Raw genomic sequence first — 25298 nt, forward strand, 5'->3', positions numbered from 1 at the left:
TGGAGGCGAGGCCCAGGGCCTGTGCTGGGGTCTCGGGACAGACAGACGGTGGAGGCAGAGGAAGGCTGACAGCCAAGAAAGCCCAGTAGATTATTTCAGCCTTGCTCTCCTGAATCTCCAGAAGGGAAGGGTTATGTCCATGGCCACATGGGCCACCAGCATACCTGCTCTGTTCCATTCCCACATGGCAGGCAGTCGAGAAGAAATCCTTAATGTAAACTCCTTATCTCATGCATTCCTGTCGTTGCCCACAGGAGGAAAGTGTGATTAACACCCCTTTCAGCACCAAGGATGCTCTGAACCTCCCAAGTTCACATAGCCAACGAGCGGTAGATCGAGGACAAAGACATGTCCCACTGCCCCAACGCTTCGAACCTTTGCTCTTGTTTTTCCTTTCTTTCTGTCGGGAGCAGAGCCATCCATTGGAAATGCAGTGCCATCCATGAATGGATGCCCCGTGGGAAATTTCAAATTTTTTGGTAGCCATGTTAAAAAATAAAAAGAAATAGGAAATTAATTTTCTTTAATCCCCATTGCCCCAAATATTATCATCATAACATCTGATCAATATTGTAAAAAGGATTAATTACATATTTTACCTCTTTCTCTTGTACTAGGTCTTCTGGTGTGGACTGTATGCTGATGGCAAGCTCTCTTCGGACTGGCCATAGTTCAAACGCTCGGTGGGTACCCGTGCGGACAGTGCAGGTCGGGAGGGTGAGCTCTCAGCTCACACGTCACCCCCACAAGTCACTTCCCATCTGATGATGCCATCAGAATGGCATCCCACCTCCGTCCTGTGACTTCTATCCCAGCATCCTTTTTAGCTTTCTACACAGTGTGTATCGCCCCCTGCTGGTCTTGCTTTTGTTATATGTTTATTTTTGTTTTGTTTCATTATTTAAAAAAATTTTTAAATGTTTATTCATTTTTTGAGAGAGAGAGCAAGAGAGTGATCACATGCACAAGTCGGGGAGGGGCAGAGCGAGGGAGACACAGAATCCGAAGCAGGCTCCAGGCTGAGCTGTCAACACAGAGCCCGACCCGGGGCTTAAACTCATGAACCTCGAGATCATGACCTGAGCCAAAGTCGTACCCCTAACCGACTCAGTCACCCAGGCTCCCCTGTTTATTTTTATTTTTATTGTCTGTCTCCCCCAGCAGAATGTAAGTCCCCAGAGGCATTTACTCCTGTGCCCCCGACATGGAGAACAGTGCATGGGACCCAGGAAGTGCTCAGAAAACATAACTATGTGTTGAACAGGTGAGTGAACAGACATCTCAGTGAAGAGATGTCTGAGTCCAAGGCTAATGATAAGGGCTATGTTGGGGCTCACGGCACCGAGTACTTCTTTTGCCCCCACCGCCCCACCTCCAACCCAGGCAGCATCTCCCCTTTCCAGTAATTTGTAAACTGGAGGTGCCCGCTTTCAGCCACCTTCCTCCGTATTCCAGCATATTCCAGAAGAGGATGGCCTGTTGCCTATTCTAAGTTCTTCCCATGCAGGTACTTGCAGAAAAAGAAAGATCCAGGGACTGTGTGTATCGATTCCTCATCTATGCTAATTTGCCCATTCTTATGTAATTTGTAAGGTGGCAAAGCCCTGACATACTCTCACAGTCTGGCTGTTTATCAGCTGCTCCCTGCGCTAGCCATTGAATAATTTTGGGCCGCCTGTAAGCAGCAATCCACCAGATTCATTACATCTGGCGCATACAGCTATTCGCCATACAGGTGAACCCGGTACAGCATCCTCGGATGCGGGACCCTGTGCTTTGGGGTTCCTGGAGTCCATCTTTGTCCCTCAGTCCGTGATGACAGGAAGGATAAACTTCCTCAGGGGAATGACGACCTTTGCTACCCACAGCTTGAGTGAGAGACCTGGCCTGTTGTGATTGCAAAGAGCCTGGTGTGGTGACGTAGATATATAAGGTGAACATCTCTCTGGGCTTCCTTCTCGCCCAGGAACCTGTACCAGATGTGCCTGTCCCCGACATTGGACCCTGAGCTCTTTGCGGGATGGAAACATACTCTGCTCATCTCTGTAACCCCAGCTTCTAGCCTCCAGCCTGACACGTGGTCTGTGTGTTGAAAGAATAGAGGAACCAGGTGAGTCCACACACCATTCATTCATGCATTTATTCAAAGCTCTTGACGAAACATCTGCCGTGTGCTGAATCCTGTTCTGGTGTCTGAGACAAGTCCCCTTCCCTCTTGGAGTTCATCTGCTTGCAGAGAGTTGAATGAATTTTGTGGATTTTTCCCTCTTTTTCAGAAGCTTATTTTGTCCCTGTTACTATTAACACTGCTGTAACTATTTGTTTAGCATAGTGGTAAGAACATGGGCTCGTTAGTCTGTTACTGCTGGGGTCAGGTCCTTGCTCTGTCACTTACCTCCGGTCCATTTCTCCATCTGTAGAGGAGGGATAATGACAGTCCTCACATCAAAGGGTGGTTGGGGGCAACTGAGCGCACTGCTTACAAATTGCAGAGTGTGGTTCCTGGCCCAGGCATCATAAACATGTTTCTGACCCTAGGTGGGGCCGTGTTTGGTAGGAAAGATGGCCAAAGAGTGAGTTTGGGGCTGGGCCAAAGGAACCACAGATGGGCCCAGGTGGGAGATTTCTGGAGGCCGGAATTGCTGCATGTGTCTTAGATGATGGTGGGAAGGGGCCAGGGAGGTACCATGACAACAGCTGCACAATCTCTGGTGTTAAGCAATTAACACTTGGACACTACAAAGAGGCAAAGTTGCCAAGAAACAGGACAGCAGGGCTCGGTGACCAAAAGGAGCCACAGGAAGAGAGTTGTGGCCACAGTCCCAGAGACAGCCTTTCGTCATTGATGTCTGATGGGGGAAGAAGGAGGGGTGAGGCAGCCCCGACCATGGCTCAGACGTCTCTCCAGAGCACGATTTCTGGATTTCTGGAGTCCTGGTGGGGCTAGGAGGGCTGCCCCAGGATGACAGGGAGAGAGCAGAGGTCTCTGAATGACAATGCAATGTGCACAGAATGTTCTGGAGCCTTCTGGACTCTTCAGAGCTTGCACTGTGGAGTCAGATTACCCCAGATGAATTCCTGGCTCTGTCACCTATGGCTGGATGACTTTGGCAAGTCCCTTGCCCTCCATCAGCCTCAGTTTTCCTATCTGTAGAATGGGGATAACATTAATAGCCATCTCATGGTGGTTTGTGGGGGGCTATAATGGGAGAATTTGTGTAAAGCATTCAGGATGGTGCATAGGACATAACAATCCCGTAGTAAGTCCTCTGTAGAGGTCTCTTTCCCCCAACATCTCAGCCCCTACGGTTAGTGTTCCTGACCTTTCTGGGTCCTCACTGTATCCTGAGGCCCTCCCTCGGATTCAGGCTAGTGCGTCTCATTACTGTGATCCCCAGAGTGTCTGCAGAGATGTGCAAATACAAGGTGGATAAATCTATATCTTATTCACAGGATACCTACTTACAGGATAACCTGGCCATGCTTCTGGGCTATAAGTTCCCCCTGTCTCCTCAGATAGATGTGTGTGTGTACGTGTGTGTGTTCGGTGTGGGGCTGCTGGTGAAGGAGAGGAAAGAAAAATCAGGGGAAAATCAGTCTTGCAAAATAAATAAGGGCAATTCTCTCTTTTTACATACTGTTTATTATTTAGTGTCACACAGTTGTTAACAGCTTTAGCCAAATTAGAACCGCGAGTGATGTCTGTGTGGGTATTTTTTAAGCAAATTATTTTGAGATATCCCACAATCATATTTTAGGGAAAAAAAAACATGTATTAGTGAAAGGTTCTCCGGAAGGACATCAAATGAAAGGAATAGACTGATGATTTTTTTTTAATTAGGAGAAAACAGAAAGGAAATTAAAAAAAAAAAAAAGTAACCCTGGCACCTTAAAATAAAATGGGATGATAAACTCTTTGCTGGCAAAGTTGCAATTTCTCTGTTGGATTTTGGATCTGGCTTTTATTATTAAGGCTGGTGCTGAAAGCTGGCATTTTGACAGGAACACGGAACGTTTGTCACTATCTGGGAAAGAGATAGATGTTGAATGACATTTTGGAAGAAATGTATACATTTTGGGTCTAAGTGCTCTCTCTCCTTACCAGGAAAATTCCACTAGCAAATAACTGATTGGTTATCTTGAGTTCCCAATTCCCGTGGCTATTTAAATGAAAACAGAATTAAAAGGCTTCTCTCTCTCTCTCTCTCTCTTTCTCTCTCTAACCTTTGGGGGAAAATGGAAAGATCTCTCCGTGGGCAGCATCCTTGCCAGATAAGGGCATCTTCCTGGTTAGAAAAACCCCAATGGAGCATATTCTTTGTCTCCAGAGGTGAAGTAATTGGGGAAACATAGAATACATCTCTCGAGGAGTAGCTGAAGTCCGCGATTAGGGAAAAGATTGTTTCTGTCTCCAAGTCCCACTTATTAATGCAAATAAAGCAGGGGAGGAACTTGGCAGAGATGAGAAACGATGTCGGGAATGTCACCCAGGAGACTAGGGTTTCTCTAACGCTGCTACTTACCAGCAGTGTGACACTGGGCAAGTCGTTTTCCATTCTTGGCTTCTTCTTTAAAAATAGATGTAGTGGAGGGGCTTCTGGGTGGCTTGGTCTGTTGAGCGTCCGATTTTGGCAGGGGTAGTGGTCTCACAGTTTGTGGGTTTGAGCCCTGCGTCAGGCTCCGCACTGATGGTGCGGAACTGCTTGGGATATTCTCTCTCTCTCTCTCTCTCTCTCTCTCTCTCTCTCTCTCTCTTTCCCTCTCTCTTTTTCTCTGCCCCTCCCCCACTTGCACCCTCTCTCTCAAGACAAGCAAACTTCAAAAAAATAGGTACAGTGGGATAGATGCTCCCTCCCTCACTGTGAGGATCAAGTGTGATGAAATGTGGGGTAAAATCTAGACTGCTATACAAGTCCATGCTGTTGGATTAGGAAGCTGAGTTTGTGACCCTGAATGGGCAGGAGACAAACAATAGGATGATGAAGACCGGCCCGCAGGAGCAGGTCAACGGCACCCATTCCCTGGCAAGTGGAGGGTGGCTGTATGCCTGTTACACTAAGTTGGGTCCAGCGTTCATTCTGTTCCTACCATTTTAGCCTACAGATAACAGAGGCATTCCTTGCAAAGATTGCTGAGAAGTTGTCAGAGGGCATGGACCCGCCATATGTGAGAAGTCATGGTTTCTGCTTAGGGAAGTCAGAGTCCAAGCTCGTGGCCGCCTGATTTCAGCAGCTGTTCTGCACGGTGGCCGCGCTTGACTTTGTGCATGTGCTTTCTCTCTTCCTGCGCTGGGTTACTTTCCCTTTAGCCACGGTCTTCTGTAGCTGTGAGGTAGACCAGTAGTAACCAAGCCCAAAGCTATTGAACTTTGGGGAGGTCATCCTCACAAAGACAGGAGTCTGGGGGAAAATATCAAGTGATGACCCCAGCTCCTCTCAAAGGACAGAGCTTTGGCTCAGGTGTCCGTGAATCACAGAAACTCCCTCTCTTCAACATGCCTTGGAGATTTAGCTGACTGAGTTAGCTAAACTAACTGAGCTGAGTTAGCTTAACTGACTGAGCCACCCAGGTGCCCCAAAACAGTGAGGCTTAAGAAACATCCTTATGGGGGCGCCTGGGTGGCGCAGTCGGTTAAGCGTCCGACTTCAGCCAGGTCACGATCTCGCGGTCTGTGAGTTCGAGCCCCGCGTCGGGCTCTGGGCTGATGGCTCAGAGCCTGGAGCCTGTTTCCGACTCTGTGTCTCCCTCTCTCTCTGCCCCTCCCCTGTTCATGCTCTGTCTCTCTCTGTCCCAAAAATAAATAAACGTTGAAAAAAAAAAATTAAAAAAAAATAAAATAAAAAAAGAAACATCCTTATGTTGGGGCGCCTGGGTGGCTCAGTCGGGTGAGCGTCTGACTGTCTCAGGTCATGATCTTGCAGTCTGTGAGTTCAAGCCCCGTGTCGGGCTCTGTGCTGACAGCTCAGAGCCTGGAGCCCGCTTCGGATTCTGTGTCTCCCTCTGTCTCTGCCCCTACCCTGCTCGCGCACTGTCTCTCCCTCTGTCTCAAAAATAAATAAACATAAAAAAAATAAAAAAAAAAACCATCCTTATGTTTTTGTTTTCCAGGAACATGGCTTATCACAAAGTACCGCCCTCCCTCTTACATATTCCAACATAAGACCCACCTCCGCTTTCCTCAGTGACCCAGATATGAGGGTCTCTATACCTTTTCATGATTCCCCCAAGACTTGTGAAATGCCTTCCAACCCTCCCGCCAAATGACTTCCAAACCCACCTCAAACGCTCTTCCTTTCCACTGAGACATCCTTATTACTGAATTATCTTCCTATTGTAGTAGCCTGCATGAAATCTTCTCGTTAATTGTCTGGTGCATTTTGTATTTGACAGCCCCAAGGTGAATAATTTTTGCAGACCAGAGTTTCCATCAAGGCTCTAAAAAACTTGAAGCAAGAAGGTGATTGGGAGTCAGCAGGAAGTTCCTAAAAAAAATTGAGCTGGAGGTAGATTAAGCAAGGAACACAGGGAGAATTTGTATGCAGCTGGTGGGCATTCAAACCTTCCTGCTTACAGGAAAAAAACCACAGCCTTGGCAAAAGGAAGAGAAAGGATGTGGGGTGATAAAAGATGCCCTTGTTGGCCCATAAGTTTTCTCTACTTTAATATCATCACAAGTCCTATGATAGATGTCATTCTGGGGGCCCTGACACCAACATGAACACAGACAAGGGCTGGGACGGAGCTTCAGGCTGGGAAGTATGAAATTGCTCCAAAATGGTTGACTTCTGGAACAATGCCCTTGGATGCTGGTATTTCTTAAGATTTTATTCTGAAAGCTGGAGATGTCTGGGAGTTTTGCCTCTCACCCCAACGGCAGCTGCCAATGACTGATGGGCAAGTACAAAAGTCTGGTGTCTTTCCATCAAGGCCTGGAGATAATTTTCAGCCCAGAGATGGCCGTGGGTTCAGGGTGCATTTGGAGCTTCACCTGTAACTGCCCTTGGTTACCTGCTTTCTCTTCCCTGTGCTAACGTCTCCACTTCCTTATTGGTTGCTCCTGGACCCCTTCCTTGAGGAATTACTTGCACTCGAATCCTTGGTTCACAGTCTGCCTCCTAGTGATCAGACCTAAGACATTCTGTTGACCTACTCTGATGAAGGAACGAAAGAAGGAGAAGAGGGAGGAAGGGAAGGAGGGAGGAAGGGAAGAGGGGAGGCCAGCTCTGTCATTACCAGATTTTGATTCTTGCATATTATTTCCCTGCTTTAGTCTAGCCTTCTCTATCACTGACTCTGGGTTGGTGCAATAGTTAAGTAAGGTAATGCTTTTGAGTGGACCAAAGATGGCCAGATCAGCTCATTCAAGCACATCATGGCTTTTCAAGAGGAGTACATAAGAAAACTTGTGTTCTTTAGTGCAAGATCCCAGAATTACCCCTTTTGTTCTAACGAGAAGTGTTGACTTACCTCTTCCTCCTTCCTCACCCAGTGGCTCTGACTCTAGGTAGTATGAACCAAAGTAGACAGGAATCTTACTGCCTTAGTTCAGTAGATTTCAAATTCTCGGGCACAAAAATCACCTGGGATCTTTGTTAAAAATATAGATTTCCAGATTCCCCCAAGAGATTCTGGTTCAGTGGTTCCAGAAGTCTCAGTTTTTATAAGCTCTGTGAGCCTAAGGCTGACATTCCACAGACCTTGTTTTTAGAGGCCTTGCCCCAAGTGTCAACTCTTCCCTGGTACTGTTCTCATGGTCTTTGCCCCTCCACAATGTATTTGTGCACATTATAGTCCCTGCCAGTAGTTTCCAGCCCAGGCTGGACTCTCCCTGCCATTGCCCAGACCCCAGCTGCTTACCTGAGCTCTCAAATGCCTCTTGGTCTACCTTGCCCCATTGGGTTGACACTTTGCTCCGCACATCGATGAATTCATTCATGGATGTCAATGAACCCTTGTCCGTTTAGTACAGAACGAATAGGCCGAGGTTGCTGAGAAACTCAGATGGCACCGATGATCAATCACAGCATGCTGTGGGTCCACCTGGCCCTGGAAGGTGACACATCCATTACAGCCGATTAAGACCAAGAATGACAAGAAGCCAAGGCCCTTCCTCCTCCATGGTGCTTGTGACAATGCCAGAGCTCAGCCTCTGACTTTGACCATGAACACTGTCACCTCTGGTCATCACGTTTGTATTTGCCATCACTTATGCCTCAATCAATGCCTTGGCTCATTATGTTCGGTTCTAACTGCAGCATGATCAGTAGTGACTGCCGGGCCCTGTCCAAGAGCTTCCTTTCAGGCACTCCACACCTTGAGTTCCTGAAGTTTCCAAAACACAGCTCCATTCCCATCTACACCATCTTGTTGGATGGAGGATGGGCCTGGGAGGAAATTGCATTTATTCCTCATAAAACTTTCCGGTTTTCCTGTTACCTCTTGAGAGATTGGAATCTAGTCTGGCAGTTAGCAGACTTTTCTGAAGAGGGTGAGATTGTAAATATTTTTGCCTCATGGACCAGATGATTTTGGGGCAGTTCCTCATCTCTGCCTTTGTAGCACGAAAGCAGCCACAGAATGGGTGGCTCAGTCTGTTAAGCATCTGACTCTTGTTTTCGGCTCAGGTCATGTTCTCACAGTCATGGGTCCGAGTCCCATGTCGGGCTCTGTGCTGACAGCGTGAGCCTACTTTGGATTCTCTCTCTTCCTCTCTCTCTGCCCCTCCCCTGCTTGAGCTCTCTCTCTCAAAAAAAGAAAGAAAGAAAGAAAGAAAGAAAGAAAGAAAGAAAGAAAGGAGGGAGGGAAGGAAGGAAGGAAGGAAGGAAGGAAAAGAAAGCAAGCAGCCACAGAAGATGGGCAAACACAAGTGGGTATGGCTGTGTTCTAATAAAACTTTATTTGTAAAAATGGCGGTAGACTGGGTTTGGTCCATGGGGGGTGGTTGGTAATAACTGATCTAGCTTATGTTTCTCCATCTTTATTCATTTAACAAATATTTTGGGGCATCCACATGTGCCAGGCACTGTCCTGGGCACTGGGGATATAGCAGTGGGGCAAGACAGATACTATTCCCCCTCTCGGGGCGGCTATAGTTTAAAAGCAGGGAACAGATAACAAATAACTAACAATACAATTAAATGCTTATCTGCTATTGTTGCAAGTTCTCTGAGGGAGAGTGTAAGCTGTCATGGGACTGAGTAAGGGGAGGTGTGGGGTTCAGGGAGGTGAAGGTTGGGGGGGGGGGAGCAGGGTGGAGTGGGCCACCAAGCAGGAGTAGTGGGGAAGGTCCAGAGGCAAAAGGAGCGTGGACATTGAGAGACTTCAGGGTAACTGTCACCCAGAGAAGGATGGAGAGAAGCATTAGAGCCAGAATTTGTTTTTTTTAGCTACGTATTTCATACGTCCCCCCTCCCCAGAAGCCAGGAGACACCTCCAAAATCTTTTTAAAAAGCAGGGAGGTGACATGAGTAGATTTAGATTTCAGGACAATTTACGTGGCCAGTTTGCAGAACAGACGGGGACAAAGTCAGGGATGTGATGAAATGTCCACATCGAGGTCACCATATTGGGGCAAGCCTGCCCATACCCCACCTGTGGTCATTCTGTTCTTGCAAAACAACGTTTCATCTGTACAGGGCACAGGGGTCCACTGGGGGAGCCTGGGAGCTGGCCTGTGGTCACAACGTGAGTGCAGAGCCTGTTAATAACAAGGGATGTAGACTTGTAGAAGCCAGACTTCCATAGCCCTTCCCTCTTGCCACAGTGCGGCTCTGCATTTCAAGGCCACGTGGACCTTCTGAAGCTTTGCTTATAGCCAATTCAAGTAATGGTCATTTTGCTGATATCTTTTGAAGATGCTGTAATGTTGTAATGTATTCTAAGACATTTAATACCTCTGCTTGGAACGCACTGATATGTAGATCATTAAACAGAGCAGACCTTCTCGGGAAAAAGAGTACTAATTGCACTTTTCAAATGCCATTTTCATGTGCTATTTGGCAGGGGTTCCACTGTCACGGTATTTATATTTCTATTAACCACAAGGGCTGGGACGAAGTCATCCCATCTCCCCTGGCAGTGGTGTGGCTATTTAGGTATTACAGAGAGACGTGAAGCCAGCCCCTGAGACGGCCCCCAATGATGGCATCTTCTGCAACGACACGCTGGTGGAGCACCCTCTCACTTTGTACTACAGTTGATCTTTGTGGCCAGTGGCACTCGGGCGGAGGTGATGATGCATTACTTCAACATTAATTTCTAAAAGATGTCGCAGCTTTTATCGTGGTAATGCTCTCTGTCTCAGATCCCTCACTCAGAGAGAAACTGGCTTCTGGCTTGCAAGCAGCTTCCTGAAGAGACCCATGTGGCAAGGAACTGGAGCCCCTTTCCAGCAGGTGAGTGAGCTTGACATGGACACCAGCCTCAGTCAGGCCTTCGGATTAGTGTCGCCCCTGTCCACGGGTTAGGGGCAACCCCATGTGACATCTCAACTAGAGGCAGCCAGGTAAGCTCCACCAAGCTTCTTGACCCTCAGAAACAATGAGATAATATGTGTTTACTGTCTATACATACACCACATCCTCTTTATCCGTTCATCAGTCAAATATTACTCCGTGGAATGTTATAGAGTATTACCAGTCACCGAAAAGAATGACATCTTGCCATTTACCATCATGTGGATGGAGCTAGAATGTATTATGCTAAGCAAAATAAGTCAGCCAGAGAAAGAAAGATACCATATGATTTCACTCCTATGTGGAATTTAAGACACAAAGCAGAGGAACATATGGGATGGGGTGGGGGGCAAAGAAGAAGGGGAAAGAAACCACAAGGGACTCTTAATGAGGGCTGATGGAAGGAGGTGGGTGGGAGATGTGTTCAGTGGGTGATGGGTACTAAGGAGGGCACTTGTGATGAGCACTGGGTGTTGAATGTAAGTGATGAATCACTGAATTCTACTCCTGAATCCAGTATTGTCTTGTATGTTAAATAGCTAAAATTTAAATAAGTCAAAATAAATGTTTCCATTCTTCACTTCTGAGTTTTAGGATAACTTGTTGCATAGCAATAGATAACAAAATACAGGAGATAAAAGCTTTGGGTCCTTCAAACAATTTGACCTTGTAGCAATGTTTGTATCAAGTATGGCAAAAGAGCCTCCTTTTTTGGAAGGGGGGCAACTCAGGCAGAACCTGGCTGAGAGCCAGAAGTCCTTATTGAAGCTACTAACAAGGTTTGTGGTCTGGGGCCAGTCACTGTCCCTTTCTGGACCTTGCTTCCCTTGCTATAAAAGCAAGAAGATAGATAGGATGACCTTACAGATTGATGACCTTCCTGATGTTTGGGTGCTTGGTGATGGGAGTACCCCATATGGGCACACACACTTAACATGTGAGGAGGTAAGCTAGCAATTAATAGGTATCAAGCAGTGAATTACATAGGAATTGCCAACTAATATTGACAAGAGCCAATAAAAGTAGGTGTTTCTACGATTATCGTTTATTAGACCAAGAAATTCAGGGTCAGAAAGCTTCGTTTTGAGCGGACATTGTGTTGCTTTTCTACGGCCGCATAACACACATCACAAATTTCATGGTTTAACACAACACACATTTATTATTTTACAGTTTCTGTGGGTCAAGAATCTGGGAAAGGCTTAGCTGGGTTCTCCAAGTAGGGTTTTAGAAGTTTGCCATTGAAGTGTTGATCAGGGCTGCATTCTTGTATCTGTGTCTCAGGGTTCTCTTCCAAACTCTCCTGAAAGGTTGGAAGAATCTTGTTCTTTATAGTCTGGGTCTGAGGCCTCCCAGAGGCAGCCTCTCCTTGTAAGCAGTTCAAAGCATAGCTCTTGACTGTTTAAGGCAGGCAAGAGAATGCCTCTCTCTACAGAAGGGTCCAATCTCTTTTTAAGACACCCTCACCTGATTAGGCCAGGCTCACCAGGACAATCTCCCTTTTGATGAGCTCAAAGCCAATTGACTTAGAATCTCAACTGAACCTTCAAAATCCCCTCACCTCTGCCATATAATGTGACCTAATCATTGGAGTGAGACCTCCTCATATTCACGTGCCCTGCCCACATAAAGGGGAAGGGTCTAATGCAGAGCATGTACCCAGGGTGAGTGCAGGATAAGTCTCCAGGCTACCTTAGAATTCTGCCTACCACTGACACAGAAGTAGGAAATGGTGAAACTCGAATTCAGATGCAGGTCTGTTTGATTCTGGTGTTCGTGTTTTGAACCACTCACCATAAATCCTTGACTGAGGACACGTTCAGGACAAAATATCATGGCCTTTTTCTTGGTATCGTCAGTGCTTAACGCTTTATAATGGCTCCAGTATTTATCATAGCCTTGGTCAGGATGCTTTTCATGGCTAGTGACACAAATCTCTGACCATTCTTTGGGAAGTCTGGGGCTGTACACGGGCTTAGACAATATTCCTCGGGGCTCTGATTTTTTTCATTTCAGTGTTCTGTGGCTGTTTTTTCAGGCCTCCCCTCCTCACATGGCAGTAAAAAGGGCTGCTGATAGCCATAATACTACATTTTCTTGGCTCAAAATCCAAAAGGAAAGAACTTTCTGCCCACACTACCCACACATCAAAATTTAAAGAAGACTAATTGATCTGAGTTATGCTCTTTCTGGATCCAAACCCTGTCTGGATGAAGGAGTCCTCCAACTGGTCAGCCTGAGTCACATGACCACCCTTTAGTTGGGGAAGGGCAGGAAAGGACGCCATGATTAACAGCTTCCCAAGGACAATGTGGGATATCCAAAGTGTGGTTCCTGAAAGATTTGGGCACTGTTATGGACAGGAGGGAGTGACGATGGGCTGATCAGAACACTGGCTGTACACGAAGCTGAAAGACGAAGCTCTCCAACCCTCTGCATTGGGCAGAATGGGTGTATAAGTGTCTTTGAGTGTATATGGAGGCTCACCTTCCAATCACACAGCACTGAGAAAGTTAATACAAATTCTTCATTCTGTCTTTTAATTCTCAAGCACCCACATTACTGAGATGGGGGTGGAGACTGGACTTTCTGCATCGAATAAACAAATGATGCCCTTCCCAGGGCTAAGTATTTCAGAAACTTTGGAGGTGAGTTCATTGCTGAGATTTAGACTCATTAAACTTATCTTAGCCTGGGGAACTTTCTCCATGGTATTCTAGATTTTTAAATGAGCTTAACTCCGGGCAAGTCACATTAGCACACATTCTCTTTGTTATGGTGGCTTAACCCAAGGAGCTAATACAACTTGATAGTATGGTTTGGAAAAGGTGGAAGATATCCTTAGGATGGGGCTAACCTTTATTTTATGAGCATTCCAATAAACTAATGGAGGAATCCATCCAACACGGCTGCTGGCAGGTCAGGATACTAAATCCTCTCTTCAGCAGGAGACTGTTCCCTTTAGAAAGCATCCTCCCTAATTTCTGAGAAGCATCTAATTTCTGTCTATTTGTTTGTGTCTCTCTGTATGTGTCTTTATTTCCGTCTTATACAGATCACGTGGGTATTTTATCACTTACTCTCAAAAGCTTTTAACCTCATTTCAGCTGCTTTTAAGGGCTTCTATTAGGGAATCTCTCCAGAGAAGGGACTCAGGCTCCTTCAAAATATTGCCCCAAAATGATTTGGCAGTTGTGACAAGTCAGAGATCTTTCCATCTTTTGCTTCCATAGGGAGAGAGAAGTGGAACCATGGCCAACTTTCTATGAAATTTAATTTTCCAAAGTGGTAACTCCGTCTTGCAGCTGTGCATGGAGAAAATGTGCAATGTGAAATGCTCAGGTATTATAAGGACAGCTAAGGGCTTGCCTCTCCCTTGCTAATCATTCAAAGCTCACCGCCTTCCTTTATTTTCCGCCAAGCACACTGTCCTGATCCTGCCTCACAGACCTCACCCAAAAGCACAGGAAATGAGCATGGGTGGGAAAAAGTCAAATATGCATTTAAAATGGGAAGATACAGAAGAATGAGCTGCCCCCTGTCAACAGGTGGGTCCAGGGGCTTTGATAGAGTAATGGAGGCTTTTTCATATTCCCTGGGATAGTAGTGAGCAGCCATTAAGTTGTTCCCCACTGATCTCCCTCCCCTTGAGTATGTACTGGGCCTTGTGACTCACCAGTGGAATAGGGCAGAAGGGAGGGACTGTTACTGCTAAGAACAGTTTACACACAGACTGGCTTCCATCCCATATTTTTTTATAGTCTGTCCCTTGTCCACTGGGATGGAGACAGTCTGCCAGGCTCCCAGCTGCTTTGTGGAGAGGGCCGGGTGGCTAGAAACTGGCGGTGGGCCTAGCCAACAGCCAACAAGGAGCTCATGGCCTCAGTCCAACAATCCATAACAGACCGAGTCCTGGCAGCAACCATGTTAGAGAGTTTGGGAGTGGATCCTCCCTTGGTTGGGCCTTCGGATGAGATTGCAGCCCAAGCCAACACATTGATTGAAGCCTCGTGAGAGATCTTGAGGCAGAGGCACCCAGGTGAATTGCACTCGGATTCCTGACTGACAAAGTCGGAGAAAACAAATGATTGTTGTGTTAAGCCACTACGTTTTAGGATAATTTGTTATGCGGATACAGATAACATCTCTCCTCACCCTTCTATTATCTCTCTCTCTCTCTCTCTCTCTCTCTCTCTGTCCATCCATCTCTTCATCCATCCATCCATCCATCCATCCTGTGTGTGTGTGTGTGTGTGTGTGTGTGTATTTAGAGAGAGGGAGGGGAAGGGAAAGCATCTCTACCTGATAAGAATCTGTCTGTCTATCTATCTATCTATCTATCTATCTATCTATCTGTCTATCTATATATCCATCCATCCATCCATCCATCCATCCATCCATCCTTCCTCTTTTACAGAATGTATATTTGCTTTCTCTTTTATCACATAGCAGACAGGGCTACCGTGGGTCAGGATTGTAGAATCTTACAATTTCGCTATGATGTATTTGCACACTATTCTGTGCCTACATTATGTGCCCTTGTTGAATCTCCATCTCATTCCTGTGAAGTAGATATTTTCATCCTCCATTTAAAAGCAAGGAAACTAGAGATAAGAGAGGTCCAGTATCCTTACTAAGGCCACACAGTAAATAGAGTAGCTAGGATTCACCATCTTTTTTTTTTTTTTTTTTTAAGGGGAGGGTGTTTTGCCAATCTTCATCCTTTTTCCATAAAGAGAATGCCTCATTAGCCATTTCTTTTTGGTGCTTTCTCTCTCTCCTCTTCATGCTGTAAGTCAGAATTGGGAAACATAGAAATCTTTTATTTCAGAAAATGCAATGAGGAGACCCAGTGTCTTAGATCACAGTCTGTGTCCTCTCTCCTAATGAAAAGCACAACTAGCATTTGTGTGCTAGGTACTATTGTTATCCCCAATTTATAGATGAGAAAATGAAGGTTCATAAGTGTATTCATTTCATGTCAAATAGCTAGTAAGTGGCAGTCAGAATCAAACCGGACTCGAGCTGCCATGCCATGGACCTCTTCCTCCCTACTTCCCCTCTGCTGAGCACCTTAGTCCCAGCGCCCCAAAATGAGTGTGATTCTCAAGGAGAGCTCCTCATGAGGACCCTCATTGTTTACTCCCCTCCCTCAGTATGGATAAACATGTAATATTTACCAGACATCTGTGTTCGGGAAGGAACTGTAGCATATTATTGATGAGCATTCCTGTGAAGAATAATCACCTGGTACAGTGTGAGCCCTTGTAAAGACTATCATTCTATGAAGAGGAACTTGTAAGAGGCATTCCGGGGTGACATTTCTCAGACTGAAACAGAACGATGAGTACAATAAATACGAGGTCCCCACAGGCAAACCCAGACCCAACTACACTGGACTAGACATGTGTGAGCATGGCATCCTAATGAATTTATTTCCAAACCTCGGTGCACACTGGGTCTGGGTACTACTACGGATGCATCATGACTGGATGTGAGGTTGGAGAATGGATTGCGAGTTCCACCCTTCAGGTGGTCAGAGACTTTTGGGCAGCCAGCAGAGGCATATATCGGCGATTTAACACAACACACTTAAAATATATATAAGCCAGAGCTAAAGTGTATGGAGACTAACGCCTGCTCTCAAGCCCGCTCCCCTTTTGGTTTTCCCCATGTAGGTAACTAGAACACTGTCTACTCTGTTGCTCTAAATGGACGCTTAAGAGATTCTTGTTCGAACCTGAGTTGGTCCCTCTTTTCCTATTTTTAGGCTCTCTGGTTTCCCTGAATGGAACCATGGCTTGCAAGCAACGGCCCACATCTGACGTGTGGTGAATTCCTGACGGAGACAGCAGTAGTAACAAGTGCTAAGTCCTTCCACATTGACTTCTGCAAAGAGCCTCACTAGTCGGGTCTTCTAAGAAAGGGACAAATCTTGGGCCCAACAAAGAAGAAATAGAAAGGTGGGTGTGGACACTTGTAAAACAAACTCATATTTCCCGGACTTTATTTTAGATGACCAACTCATGGTTCTTTACCAAAGATTCTGTATAGATCTGCTTTCTTGGGAAGAGCCACTCATTGCGTTCGGCCTGGGGAATATGTTTCTCTGTGATGCATGTTATATTAGAGGTGAGCCCCAGGTACTGTATTTGGAAAGACACATAAGCAAGCCTGAAGGGTTCATGAAACTAGTGGAGGGGCAAGTGATGCCAAACAGCCTCAAAGTCTAGAAGGTTGTGAGTCAGAGAGCAGCGAAAGGTGTTTGAGGATGGTGGAACAAAGTGTACTAAATCTTAGAAGTCAGGCCTTTATAGAAGCAACGAGAAACCACCTGTTGGTTGGAAACAGTGATGTTTCCAGGAACACACTGCAGAAAAATCTTTGTGCTGGTTCTTTAGGGCCTGGCTTGAGGGGAGATTGGAGAAGGAGAGTGGAGGCATCTATACCAGGTGAGAGATGATGCTGTTAAGGATAAAGACAGTGGGGATGGGGAAGATGAGAGGATCTGAGAACTTTTGCTGGTCAAATTGACCGAAGTTGATTGAATCACGAGGTCAAAGAACATGGCTGTCTTGTGGATGACCATATTGCTTTACTATATCCAATAAGAGTTCAACACACATGTAGTAAAGAAATGAAAGGACGGATGTTGGGGCCATGCATTGGGAGATCTTTAGACTGAAGACGGAGATAGCAAGCTGTCATAGTTCAATATCACTAAGATGTTATTTAAAAATAACATCTAAGAGGGGCGCCTGGGTGGCTCATTCAGTTAAGCGTATGACTTCGGCTCAGGTCATGATCTCACAGCTTGTGAGTTCGAGCCCCTCATTGGGCTCTGTGCTGACAGCTTGGAGCCTGGAGCCTGCTTCAATTCTGTGTCTCCTTCTCTCTCTGTCCCTATCCTGTTTGTGTTCTCTGTCTCTCATAAATGAATAAATGTTAAAAAAAAAAAACTAAAATAACATCTAAGATTACTTTAAGAAATCAGTCCCTCTTGGATTCCATGTTTGTTGAATAAATGTCTGATTTAGTATTTTACTCATTAATCAGCATTCAGGGGTGAGGCATGGAAGGCTTTTATTTGTCCTTATGCAAGAATACACTGACATCTGGCTTCTACATTGAACCTTTAAGAATCTGGTCATGGGGAGACTTAGGTGCCTTTGGGTCCCCTCCCAGGTGAGTTTTGGACCTGAAAATACCAGGCCCTCTTTGGGTGAGTAGTCAGGCTATTTCTCTATTGTGAACCAGCTCTGTTATTTCTAGAAGAGTCCAGTGGAACCAACCAGAGTAGATTTACTTTGCAACTCTTAGACAATGATTACCCCACTTAGAAGAATGGCCTTAAGGAAACGTGGTGGCCAGAGACAAGGGGAGTGCCCTAGGGAGTCCAGCCCTATCTGGAGCTGTCCCAGTGGTTTTCAACTGGGGGCAGTTTTGCAACACCTGCCCCTCTCCCCTATGCCAAAGGACTCTTGGTGTTGTCTGGAGGCCATTTTTCTTGCCACAACTTGAGGTACTAGTGCCATTGGCATCTAGTGGGTGCAAGCCAGGGATACTGCTAACCATCCTGTAGTGCAAAGAGTGGCCTCTCTCAAGAAAGAATGGTCCAGCCTCAGATGTCAGTAGTGCTGAGGTTGAGAAACCCTGGTCCAGACATACATCTGAGGAAGAGGAGAGGGTGTATTAACGAAGGATGTCCCACAACTGGGTTCTAATCCAGCTCTGACACTAACTCACTGTGCGACTTTTCTAAGTCGCTGAACTTCTCTGGATCTCAGGGTTCTCACCTAACCACTAAGAAGATGAGAGCTACTTCTAGATCCTCAACTCTCCTCATCTCTAAAACCTTACAAGTTTGTGACTACCCCCAGTGTCTCCTCAACATCTCCAGAAGACCATTTGCAGTCTTTCTTGTAGATTGTTTTGGGGAGAGACCATGTCAGGATCTTTCATTTCAGATGGCTTGACCATCGAAATTATTTTAGAAAGTTTCCCATTGTTCAGAAGGACGTCAGCTGCAAGGGATCTTAGTTCTTTCTTTAGAGAAAGTACTATTTCACGTGTTTTTTTTTTTCTTCCTGAGATTCAGTAGCCTGAACTCAGTGTCTCTACCCAGGAGGAAACAAGGAAAGGAGACTAGAAGCTAGAGCGAAAGTCTGAGAATGAGGATTTAAACATCCAGGAATCCAAGGAGTCCTCAATCCATGTTTTCATGCAAAATAGGGAATTTAAAGTTTGCTCTATCCACCACCACTCAACCTTGCTGTCAAGGTTAGAGTAGATACTACTCAGATGGTTTTGTTCAAAGAGTTCCAACAAACATTTATTGATCAAATGCTATGTCCCAGGCATGAGTTGTATATCAAAAAACATTTTAGTTAGAGAAAAATATTGAATAAATATAAGAATCATACTAAAGTCTCATAAAATAATGTGAAGGTGGCTGAGAAAATGCCAGCTGATGGGCAAATTAGTCAGAGTGCAATTTACAAAGTCGTCTCTTGTTCTCCTGGGGTCACTTCACACTGGGATGTATGATCATTAAATATGACCCTCAAAGGCACTATGTCTAGAGTAGGGGAAATTACTCAATTTTAAGACAAGATTTTAAACAAGGGCCAAACTGTTTTATCTACTTGGATTTGGGTCACTAATTACACCCAGTGATCTTCCAGTAATGAATCTAACAACGACCTCATAAATTGTGCAGTGACAACGAGTTTCCTTTCCACCCTGTGTCATCATAAAGCGAGCCTGATGCCTTTTCCAATTAGTTATGGCAATTATATGTCTATCAAAGAGATGAGACAAAGAAGGATCCTAAGTGCTGCCTTGTAAGGGGGACTTGGATACAGCCTCTGTTGGGCTGATGCTGTGTGTCCCCAAACCCACCCTTTTCCCTCTCTGATCCTGACTCCTTGTGCAAAAAGTATGATGTTGCTTCAGATGGTTTCTTGTCTTTTCCGACTCCCCAGTTCCAGGATTCTAAGTAAAGTTCTGCATTTCTCCCAGTGGGAGATTTTTGTGTATATTGTTTCAAAGTAAGGTGGTCTGTTTACATCGCATCTAATTGATGGTCATCGTCAACAATAAAACAGGTAGAAATAATAACAGGGCACATTTGGGATAGGGAAGAAAGGCTTAATGGTTATTGCAAAGTGGAGAAGCCATCAACTACCTTCCCAAAGATGTGGTGTTTTTTTTTTTTTTTTAACTAGTTCAGATCATGAAGGGACAGCTAGAAGGTTTTTATTATATATTTGGCGAAGTGCATGTTGCAAACCATAGGTTTATGTTCCTGCAGAATTTGTATGCTGAAATCCTAACCCTCAGTGTGATGGTATTAGGGGGTGGGGCCTTTGGGGGTGGTCAGGTCATGAGGACAGTAATGATGCAATTCGTGCCCTTATAAGAAAAGACCGGAAAGCCCGCTTCCTCTCTAGGCTCCCCACCATGGGTGAGTACAGCAAGAGGACAGCTAACTGCAGACCAGGCTGTGGGCTCTCACCAGACACTGGGTCTGCCAGCACCTTGTGAGAAATACATTTCTGTTGTTCAAGCCATCCAGTCTATGGCATTTTTGTTATAACAACCTGCCCCAACTGACACAGTGCATTTCTTTCTAGAAGGAAGTCTGTGATATTGTGAAGAATAGGATGTGGAAATTTTTCACTGGTGCAGTCCAGCCCAAGGAGCATTAAGCTGGCTCATCATATCAGGTGAGTGGGGGCTCAGTCAGTTAAGCATCCAGCTCTTGATTTCGGCTCAGGTCATGATCTCACAGTTCGTGAATTTGAGCCCCACATTGGAGCCTGCTTGGGATTTTCTCTTTCTCTCTCTCTCTCTCTCTCTGCCCCTGCTCTACTTGCGCACGTACACACACACACACACACACACACACACACACACACACACACACACACAAACACGGACTCTCTCTCTGTCTCTCTCTCACTCTCTCTCAAAATAAATAAATAAACTTAAAAAAAAATCCAGTGAGCTGCCTTTGAGCACCGGATCTTGTTCTGTAAGTCCAGGGACCAGGGTTTTGGCAGAAGCATTGGGTTCAGCAAAGGCAAATTCGTGTCTAGGTTCAGTGTCTCCACCACCCACACAAGCAGCTCAGTAAGTGCAATCTCGGGGGCCCCCTACAGTGTAAGGCTACCTGGGGGGAGCCCTTCCAAGACAGAGAACCTTCTGAGTCTCTTCTCTTCTGAGAGTGAGTGGCTGTCCCATTTCAAGAAGCCAGGTGACCAGTTCTCAAAGTCACCTCTGGTAAGAGGGAGAACAGGAAGGAGAAGGAAGGGAGGATACAATTCACCTAGTAATGAAACACACACACACACACACACACACACACACACACACACACACACACACAGAAATTATTCCAGAGGGGAATCTACATTTAAGACCTTTTGTAACTTTTCAGAGGGTTTTCCTATAGCCCATAAGACCATGAATTAAAAGCTTAAAACTTGGTAGCCTTTCCAGTAATTCCCTAACTGCATTTTGATTCAGTGCATATGTGCACAATACCTCTCGTGTGTCTGACATTGGGATTATATAGAGAAATGGGACAGGGCAGGTTGAACACCTGTCGTACACGATTATAATCCACTAGTGTGAATGGATGCATACGTGCCTAATTTACACTGTAGTGTGATACTGGCACAGAAAAGGTTTATAAGGTAATGAGGGAGCCAAGCGGTGATAGTGAGTCTCCTCTCTTGATTCTGCTAATGGTGGAGCAGAAGGGAAATCAGCAGAGGTGACGTCTGAGTGGGTGTCAGGAGCTGAGTGGAAGCATTTGTGTCCATCAAGGCTGCTGGAGGAAACGTTGTTATTTTTATTCATTATTAAAAAAAATATTTTTAATCCTGTGATCCTGTAATTTATTTAGGGATTTTCCTCAATGACATAAAAATTGCATGAGTGTGCAAATGATTGTCTGAAGATGTTCTTGGCAGTGTTGTTTATGATGAGAGATAAGAAGCAACCTCAAATGGCTACGAGTGAGGTAAGGATTTGTATCAATTATAACATGTATGTGAATCAAATACCTGTGTTAAAATGATATAGATCTATATTTATTGCAATAGAAGAATTTCTGCTAAATTGTTGGCTGGAAAACCAGCAAAACAATATCACCCTAGGTAACGGAAAAGTGTAAGTGATAAGAGGCCATTTATGTAGTGTTTGGGGCATTTCTTTAATGTTTTATAGCACTAAGAGGGACGGTTTCTCTCACTGGGTAGAGTTCCAGACTTCCCGGGGGCTCCTGAGTTCCTAAAAGCAAGGGGTAGGCGTCCAGTGCACGTTTGGGAAATTTAAGACAAAAGCATGCTGAACCGTTTCCAAAAAAATGGACGCAATCTGGAAGCAATGAGCTGACTTTGGTTCTTTTCAAGGCCTGGAGCTACCCCCAGATTTTAGCTCGAGAAAACCCAGCCTTGGTTGGCACAGCAGTTAATCCCAGATGAAGTCCTTCAAAGTGGAAAATTTCAGTGTGATTTATTTTTTTCCAGATGTAAATATATAGCAATAATGCAGTTATAAAACTGGCATTGTATTAAACCATAAATTATATTTGACACATAATAATGTTGAATTACCGTGGAAGTCCATCAACGTGCAATGGCATTACCAACACACAGGCCATTGCTGCTTGCACCAGCCCGATTGCTTGCTTTGCAATGAATAAAGTTCTGGGGATCTTTGCTGTTAGGGTCAAAACTGAATAAAACAGTGGAGAAGGGCTGCGTCAGAGTCTAGCTTGGGCTGAGGACCCTGTAAAGTAGGGATGCATTTCTTTGCTTATTTATTCATCACTCAGTACGTGTTTGCTGAAGACCCAGTTGTGCAGCGCTGGGCTCTGATGGGAGATAGGACAGACATGGGTGGCCTCTGCCCTCAAGCAGAGAACACGGGGATTTAAAAAGAAAATGCACAACTGATTACTTAATTATGGGGAATTCATGTAATAATTCCTTGGAGATTTGCTCTCTTCTCACTTACTGCCAGGGTCAGTGTTGTCAAGTAGGGCTTATGGGGCTAGTCTAGATGGCATGGGGGAAATTAACCACCGTGGATGGAACTAGCGTCCAAGCACAGGAACTTTGTCTACATGGCGGCACACAGGGTCAGGTCAAAGAATCTGAATTGGCTAACAGACTGAAAGGGTCAGGGTAAGGTTGGTTACGAGTTACTTCCAGACCAAGGATTCAAAACCAGTTCACAGCAGCCCATGAGCCCACACCTGCTGACTTGTTTAATTGCTGATTCTCCATTGCCAAGACCAATGCCTTGCTTGGGGAACATTCAATAGTTTTTGAAAGCATGAGTGAACTAAAAATCTAACACCATGGGAGTGTTCAGTATTGTTGTTATTCTAATGAGGGTCACAGTGGGGGCTTAATTTGCATGGTGGGGATTTGGGGACATATCAGCCAGAGACCTGTTTATGTAAGACTCTTACCTAGACCCCCAGGGGAAGGGGTTTGGGGAACTTTGGAGGTGACATCCAGATTTTCTAGGGGGCCACCTGTCCTACAGGTAGGAGGGAATGGACGGGCATTCACTCTGAGGTAGGAGGGTAATGCAACATGTTTGACACCATGTGTGGTCAGCGGAGGGGCGGGGGTGGGGGCATTTTAAAGGGTTTTAGTTTTCTGGGGAAAATGCTTCATGTTTCTTCTGAGAAAGAAATCTATGACATAGAAAGCCACAGGCTGCCCTTTGGAGGAAAATAGAAATAGAAAGAGCTTGAGAGGAAACTCTTGTCTTTGACCATTTCTTCAGAAGCAGAGCATTGAAGTGGCAACTAAGAAACATGGAGAAGTACTGTGGGAGCTCAGGATGGATTTGGCGGCCAGTGCTGGGAACCTGGGTTACATGTTACATGCTGGGGAAACAGAAGGGAGTAAGGCACGATGGTTCCCTCCAGTCCTTGAGATCCTATTTCATCAGGTTGTGCTCAGGGTGTTGTGGAAGGAGGGGTCTCTAGTTCAATATGGTGGTGGTTGCGGGGGGAAGGATGTTGAGGGAAAGCTCCCAAAAGGAGGTGATGGGTGGAAATGCAGGGTTGAACAGATGCTGGCTCATGAGGGGGTAGGAATGCTTCAGGCAGGGAAGTTACTTTTATGAGAAAGGGGGAGTGGGTGGGAACCAGTGTGGTTTGTGGGAGAGACTATAAATATAAACAGTTGGTGTTGCTGAGAATAAGAGAGAGGAGGTGAGGCTGGGAAGAGCAACGGCCAGGCTATTCAGTCTATGAATGTCCTCTGGGCCATATGCCCTGTTCTGGGAACTGCGGATATGGTGGGTTTAGACTCCAAGGGGTTGACCGCCATGAGAAAACCCATGAGTTTGGGTTTTCTCATCAGGTTAGTGGGGAGCCATGGCTGGTTTTAAGCAGGATTGCCGTGAGATCATATTTACATTTTGGAATCATGCCTCTTGCTGCCGTATGGAAATCCGGGTCTGAGGGAGAGAGATGGACGTGAGAGGCAAAGTCACAAGAAACCAACAAGAGGGATGATGGGAGCTTGAGCCAGCAGAAAGGTCTCACCACCCCTGGTTCCCCAAGGGCAGTGGGGAACAGGTGCTGTTAGGGTGGTAGGATGGATGGAAAGGATGAAGTCTCACCCCTGGGTTCTGTAGAAGCAACAATTAGGCACCGAACAACAGGGAAAATATTTATCTGCCCCATCTCCTCGGTGGTGCTGTCGTGCAGCAAAAATTGTGAAGTCGATATGTGGGCGGTGTGATTTATTTCATGTGGTGCTCCCCAAACCAAGGGTGGTCAGGGCAGTGATGTAGACCACAAGCTGGCTAGGGGAGATGAGAAAACCAACCCCAATTTGGGAGGCAGGCCGTTCCTAATTGAACTGTTGAGGGAATTTTGATAAATGACCCCGCCAAAGCAGTGAAATTAATAAATCATGCTTGAGGCTGGAAGACTGTTTCCTGAGGGACAGCAACAGCGCTCACATCCCATTGATGCCAGGGGTTTGGAAGGTGACTGGGGCACAGACAGGAAACTCACGCTCTTTCCCGGCTCTCCAGCTGGGCTGGGGGAGAGGCAGCCCCAGTTAGTGTGGTCTCCCTCAGCTCTTTGAAAAAGTGGGGAAAGTCGTATTCTGGGAGCAAGAGGGAAGCACCAAGCTGTTGCCTGAACTGAAGGTTTAGGACGCCCTTATCAGACTCAGAGATGGGTGAATGGATTCTGGTAGAGACGACGGCAGCCGGCATAGCTCTTAAATTCGTAGGGGAAGCGGGGGCAAGGCACTTTGCCATCTGCAATGACCTCTTTTTATGGGCTCTGAGTTGGTGCCCCATGTTCTGCTGAGACAAAGCATCTACAAAGAGAAGGAAAATCAGGTCCGAAGGGGCACCTGACCTTTGTTTTGTTTGTTTGTTTGTTTGTTTGTTTTGTTTTTGTTTTTTGTGAAGAGCAGGAGAGGGGTCTGGGAAAAGGAAGTGGAACGTAATCCTCATAAGGTTGGCATCCCTATCCCTACTTGACAAATGAGGAAACAGAGGCTGTGATGTTGTGATTTATGAACAGAAATATACATGTGGTCTTTATCCGAAATGCCAGCTCTTTTGGAATTTCCTAAGTGAGGAGAGAAATAAAGGTGTCTCCTGTTATGTGAATGAGGCAGCTCTGGGGTTGCACCTAAGGATGGGGGCTGGTTGCCAGGGAACCAAGCACATCACTGGGGGGTTGGAAAGTTCAGTCCTACCCCTCAACCTCTGGGGAGGGGAGAAGGGCTGGAGGTTGAGTTCAACTGCCAGTGGCCAGTGATTTAATCAGCCATGCCTGTGTGATGA

The 25298-nt window shown here is 45.8% G+C and overlaps 1 long non-coding RNA gene across 1 annotated transcript in view; it reads left to right on the forward strand.

Moving 5' to 3' along the window:
* LOC125153924 (uncharacterized) overlaps positions 1–25298 on the forward strand; it is a 134750-nt gene that overhangs the window by 12167 nt on the left and 97285 nt on the right. The window contains exons 2-8 of the long non-coding RNA XR_007147624.1: positions 618–683; positions 1165–1264; positions 1967–2110; positions 10304–10394; positions 16225–16417; positions 20090–20182; positions 21367–21483. This is a non-coding gene — a long non-coding RNA (uncharacterized LOC125153924). The remainder of the gene's footprint in view (positions 1–617; positions 684–1164; positions 1265–1966; positions 2111–10303; positions 10395–16224; positions 16418–20089; positions 20183–21366; positions 21484–25298) is intronic.

The sequence above is a fragment of the Prionailurus viverrinus genome, chromosome E3 (genome assembly GCF_022837055.1).
Source record: "Prionailurus viverrinus isolate Anna chromosome E3, UM_Priviv_1.0, whole genome shotgun sequence".
Lineage (NCBI taxonomy): Eukaryota > Metazoa > Chordata > Mammalia > Carnivora > Felidae > Prionailurus > Prionailurus viverrinus.